Source organism: Neovison vison, chromosome 6, assembly GCF_020171115.1.
Source record: "Neovison vison isolate M4711 chromosome 6, ASM_NN_V1, whole genome shotgun sequence".
In the NCBI taxonomy this organism is placed as follows: Eukaryota; Metazoa; Chordata; class Mammalia; order Carnivora; family Mustelidae; genus Neogale; species Neogale vison.
Genome location: NC_058096.1, coordinates 35,789,144 through 35,795,547, shown reverse-complemented (window position 1 = coordinate 35,795,547; position 6,404 = coordinate 35,789,144). Strand labels below are relative to the sequence as shown.

Here is a 6,404-nt window from a genome sequence, read left to right as displayed (position 1 = left end):
ATTATGTCACTCTTTTGCTCCAAACTTCCAGTGACTTCCCTCCCATAGAGTAAAATCCAAGTTCTTTACCATGACCTGAAGGAGCTGGCACATCTTGCCACTTTCATTCTCGTAACTAATATCATACAACTTGTCTGAAACACTGTTTTGCAAAGCTATTTGTGTCATTATTATTCAGGAGTCATTTATTGGACATTTAATAAATGCAAAACACCCGTGACAACTCTTAAAAAAGTTATAAAAGAAGTCCCAGATTCTAGGCTGAAAATATTTTAAGTTTTTTTTTTTTTAAAGGAATTATATATACAAACAACAGTTGTAAAAAATTTTTAAAAAATCAGTATGCTACAAACAAGCAAAGATAAAATATTCAGTGAGGTCACAAGTAATATCCTATGCATAAATTTTAAATAATGTTTCAAATATCAAAATTTTACATGCTTTTGGGAAATCAACTAAATGAGAGAAATGTAACAAAGTATATAACACAAAGTAATGCTCAGAACACATTCATTATTATGATTTCTCTACATGACTTCTACAAAAACCATTTCCAGAAAACAATTAAGAATATCATTAATGAGAAAATATACCAGACTAAAATTATTTAATATATATTGTTGTATAGACAAATCAGAGGATATTGGTTGTGCTATTAATTGACCTTTCTCTATGTGGCATATTGGATAAGGAGAGTATTTTAACGCAATGATAATGTAAATTTATACTTCACTTTCAGAGCAATGTTTCAATATTTAGAAAATGTTCATATTTCAGTTTTATAGATTAAAATGAGCAGAGTTGTAGTAGCAGCATAAATGAAAGGGAACATTCATTTGTATGTAGCATCTACACTGTAATTTTGGCTAATATGAATGTTACTTGAGCTGAATGAAAATGTGGATTAGAATTTATTATCTGATTTACAAAACAATTATGATGAAATATTAGTAAAGATATCTTGAATGAGCCAAGTGGAAGAAATTGACTAAATAAGAGTTGTGAGGTTTAGATAAAGTACCTGTGGTCAATAAGAAGGGCCATTCTTAAGATTATACATTATGCATACAGAATTATCATACAAAAATGGATTTTAGATGACTATATGCACCAAGTTTTTGCTTCTTTGCACATGGATTGTCCTTTTGCTGGACTTGCCTTGGCAAAACAAAGTTGATTCTCACTAACAAATGTGAGGTTATAGGGTTGGTCCAGGTCATAGAGTTTATAGAATGCAGATGGGTATTGCCATGTTGATAAACAACAAAGGGTTGACTATGTAAGTATCATAACAATGATCTCCCCTAGAACCATCTGGCATTGTTTTCAGATGGACCTCTTAGGACTCATCAGAGCTTCAAAGTAGTAACTCTTCTCTTACTATTCCAACTACTATAATAGAATCTGCTGTTATTTCCACACCAACAGTCTTCAGAAAGTTTCCCTTTAAAATATGTTTTCCAGGGACTGAAGCGGGTACTGTTACCATTTTACTTTTCTCCCTTAATTCACATCATGAAATGGAAAGACCAGTAATAAAAAAGTTACCTAAAGTATGAGAAGATAGGCATGTTTTTGTGTGTGTATGCATTTGAGTGTATAAGTATACACACATCATGCATTATATTCTTAGAACATTAGAAATTAGGGATTTTCATTATTAAGGGTAGCTCCTCTAGTTATTCACAGAGAAATGTAGTCCAATAACTATCTTTGAAATCCCATCAAATATAAGTAATACCATGCTAACTTTTTGAATACCTGGATTAAAAAAGACATTAAAGTAAATCAATCAAATAAAATAAAGTTGAAAATATTAGAAAGATATAACTACCCTCTCGGAAAAATAACATTAAAACCTTTTAGGTCTAATATTAAATTGTAATCATAGATTTTCAAAAGCTTATATTTCAAAATAATTCTTAGATAAAATCAATATTAAGATTTTCAACAATACTTCTGAGAGAAACTAAATTCACTTGCTGCAAAGGTAACATAATGCAAGGAAATCAACATATCATGGCCTGATTTTAGAATTGAATAGTCATTTTTTTTTTCCCATTACATGAAGAATTGACAACTCTTTAAATTAAATGATAGATAATGATGAGAATAACTATTTAAATTAGACAATTCTGGGATTATCTAATTAAAATATCTTGCAGCCAAAAAAAAAAAAAATCCTACTTCTTTGAGTTTTATACATAATGGGAAAACCATTTAAATCCAAAAAGAACCAGAAGATGACAACTTCTAAATGAAGTCCTTAAGAGTTGTTTGAGGAAAACTTGAAAAGGAAGTAACTTCAACTCTTAGACCATGTCAATACCATCTGGATGAAAAGATTTTTCTTGTTGTTGCTGTTGTTGTTTTGTTTTGTTTTGTTTTGTTTTTAAGGAAAATAAAGCTTAAAAAAGAAAGAAACATTGTTTTGTTTGTGACAAAGTTGACATAAAGGAAGCCATTTTTAAAAGTGACAGTAGCATCCAAACAACAAAACATGTATAAGACATTTGCATTCAATGTTCCCAAAGGGTTTTAATTAAAATCCTAGGGTACTATTTAATGAAATAATTAATGCTTTTTAAATAAACCAGTATTGGAGTCATAATTAAAAATAATTTTCTTGGTATAAGATTTTAAAATGTTTTAAAATGCCTTTCAAATATTTTGTGTGGAACATTGGCAAAGATAAAATGATGCATTTTTTTTCCTTTTTGGAAAAAAATATAGAACAATATTTTGAAAGAAAATGTAAGTTTTAACAGCTATTTTGATTGTAATACATTGCTTTAATAAGACAACATTTATGCATGATTTATGACCCATCAATGATTGCTGTTTCTTAGATTCAAATATTTTACATAATATGTATATGTGCTTCTCATCATGTAATTGGCACAAAACTCAATTTTCCAGGGAAGTTAATTGACAGTGTAGTAAAATGGGTAATAAAATATTAAATCATCTGTACATATATACACAGCCATTATATTAATATGTAGATTTTGGTGTGTGTTGTTTGAGTCTTATTTATATACAAAGGATTAAATACAGAGATGAGATGGAAAGACATAGAAAAAATAAGTTATAAGTAACATGCAGGTTTATTTTTAGACTTTTAAACTTAATAGCATGCAGTTTTTGTACCATGTATTTAAATATATCTTTTATCATTTAGGTTATTTCCAGTCAGAAATTATTTATCTAAGGATAAATTAAAATATAAAATATTTTTATTTTATGAAAGAAAATGGTTTTGAACTTGAATCTGAAGCAGACAAAATGGATTGAAAAAAAACCAGCATAACAAAATTTTTATTGAGAGAAAAGAGTGTTAGATTTTCATAAGAACATGGACTTAATGAAGACTTATTAGGGACTCATATGCTGAGGAGTAATAAGGGGAAAAGGTGGTTTATTAGGCAATGGCAATGAAAGAAAATTTTATATTAGACTATTTTGAAAAGTGTTGGTAAAAATGTATATATTTATCTAAAGTAGGTTTCTCTGGTTGTGAGGGTGATTGGAAGTTACTATAAGCAGTGGTGTATCTGAAACTTGAAGGGAAAGCAACAGTTTCTGGAAGTGTTTGTTTTCTGGAGATGAAGCTAGAGGAAGAGTTTTGGCAGCACATAAAAAGAGATGTTAGGTCTTGTTATGCCCAAGTTTTTATGTCTGAGAGAGGAGGAGCCAAGCACCACTGCAATCACACGAGGGTTTATTTGACAACTTAAGCTTGGGCCCAAGTATATCTGACACAGCGGAGTAGAGACTTAGACCCCGAACCAGATTACATTCAGAGTTTTTAAAGCCAGAGTAGGGGTGACAGTAGGTGATTGGGCCACAACCGCATCCCTATATTCTTGTGATTTATTAATGTTAAGCTATCCAACTTCTGACATGATTTATTATGACATCAGGCTATCCTACCCTTGACATGACTTATTAGTTCATTAAGCTATTCTACTCCTAACATGACTTATTACCTCATTAAGCTAACCGATTTCTAATTGTTTTTTGGTGTTTTGTTTTTTAACCTTCTGGTCAGTCTTCCTGGAGCCAGGGGTCATTTACTGGTCACAGAGACCTAAGATGGCTGCCAGGGCCAAGATGGCTGTACTTATGTCAAGGCTGGACTTGAGGTGGATACAGCCTTGTTTTTCTTGGCCTCCATATTTCCCCCTTTCAGAGGAACCTAAGGAAGGACCCAATCATGGGTCCCAGGGTGGTCTCAGCAACAAGGGCCAGTGGTTGGTATTACTGTCTGAGTACCAAGAGCTGAACTCTACTGACTCTGTCTCTGACAAAAGATACTAATCTATTGATAATGCAGGGCCTGAAAGTAAGAAAGAGAAGGAGGATATATAACCTCTGCTGCAGAAACGCTTATCACCTGCCATGTTAGGTTAAGTGGTTGGTGGGGATTGGCCCTGGCATGAGGGAAATATAGCATAAGGAACATTAGTGGGGTAAGTGAGAGCAGTGCAGTCTTAGCTTTAGGGGATTGTCCTTGTCAGGCTGACTTTTCCATTCTGGTACAAAGTTCTTCAGAACAGTGTGTGGGTCAGCTGGCCGGACATGGGTGTAGTGGACCCAGGGAGCAATCTCGTCGACCTTGAGAGTTGTGGGAGTGGTCAGGATCACCATGTAGGGTCCCGTCCAGCGAGGCTCCAAGTTTTCCACTTGGTGGAGGTGCATCCAAACCAAGTCCCTGGGTTGGTAAGGTTGTGGCTCCAGCTCCGTCTCCATTTCAGTGTGGGCAGTTAGGATTCCTACGCGGGCTAGACAGACTGTAATTTCTGCAGTGAGTACAGACTGATCAGGCATCATTAAGGAGGAGGGCCTGATACTCTGTCACTCTGGCATTTGTCATCCACCAGTCTGGTGAAGTCTGGAGAAGGCCCTCGATAGTGTGAGTGGTGGTCAAGATGAGATTTTAACTCAAAGTTAATTTACTTGCATCCTTGACCAGGAAGGCCATGGCAGTAATTGTGAGGAGGCAAGGGGGAACCCAGCTGCTACTAGATCTACTTTCTTGCTAAGATAGGCTACTGGCCTTTGCCAAGGCCCCAGAGTCTGAGTCAAAACTCCTTTGGCCACCCCTGCCTCTTCATCCATATACAAGTGGAAGGGCTTGGTAACATCTGGGATGGCCAATGCTGGGGCACTCAGTTAGGCTGTTTGTAATTCCCGAAATACTCCTTATATCTGGGGCTGACTGACTGGCAAAAGCAAGATTATCTAAACGAGCTATCATGCAACTTCTCTGAAGTTTACCTCAAGTTGTCTAGCTTGGGCAAACAAAAATGAAAAATAATTAAATTTAGAATTTAGCATCCATAAAGGTGTTATTAAAACATATTTTTTCTCTCTAAAATAACCCTCATTTCAGAGATAGCCAAATCAAAACTAATTCATTTGAAAAACAAGTCCATTTTTAACAAATTTAGCCTAATTATTTACATAAGCTCTGCAAGAACAGTTAAGTGTGATCATATAGATCTCTCAGAATCTGCTCTGCTGGAACTTCTTATAAGGAATCACTAGGTTGAACTTTTAGTAGCCTCTCCAAGCCAGAAGCCAAGCCACATAGTTGCCATCAGACATGCCAGCAATACCTGTTGATTTGGGCGAGCTTTGCGCAGTGGCAGTATTGTAGCCAATGAGGTTTATCCGAGGCACGATTATTGCTAATTGATTTGGGCGAATTCCTCTTCCTGAGGTTCCCAAAGTATCCTGCCAGGAAGTGACATTCTTTACTCACCTGGTGAGGCTGCTGGGAACTCGATAAGCAAGGTATCAGGCCAACAGTTCCAGAGGGCTTTACGGCTCCAGGTTTTATAAAGTCAACCTTAGTTCCTTTAAGCTGTCTGGTCATATCTGAGTCTTTTAAAATATGACATTCCAGTCAAAACCTAGGTAAAATAACCAGTGTTTCCAATGGTGTCCTGTTACAAGGAGAACAGGTTCTTTTTTTTTTTTTCCCTTGATAAGCTTAGAAATTATTTAATTGAAGTCAGCACCTAAGGTCACAAACACCTTAAAATTATATATTTTTAAAAATTTCTTTTCAGGGTAATAGTATTCATTGTTTTTGCACCACACCCAGTGCTCCATGCAATATGTGCCCTCCCCAATACCCACCACCTGGTTCCCCCAAACTCCCACACCCCACCCCTTCAAAACCCTCAGATTGTTTTTCAGAGTCCATAGTTTCTCCTGGTTCCCCTCCCCTTCCAATTTCCCCCAACTCCCTTTTCCTCTCCATCTCCCCATGTCCTCCATGTTATTTGTTACGCTTGACAAATAAGTGAAACCATATGATAATTGGCTCTCTCTGCTTGAATTACTTCATTCAGCATAATGTCTTCCAGTCCCATCCATGTTGCTATAAAAGTTCG

General features: G+C 35.4%; 1 non-coding gene across 1 annotated transcript; it reads left to right on the top strand.

Moving 5' to 3' along the window:
* Positions 1–5,636: 5,636 nt before the first annotated feature.
* On the top strand, positions 5,637–5,777 carry LOC122910912. Its single transcript, XR_006385298.1, has one exon. It is a non-coding gene; the product is annotated as a U4 spliceosomal RNA (small nuclear RNA).
* Positions 5,778–6,404: the final 627 nt, after the last annotated feature.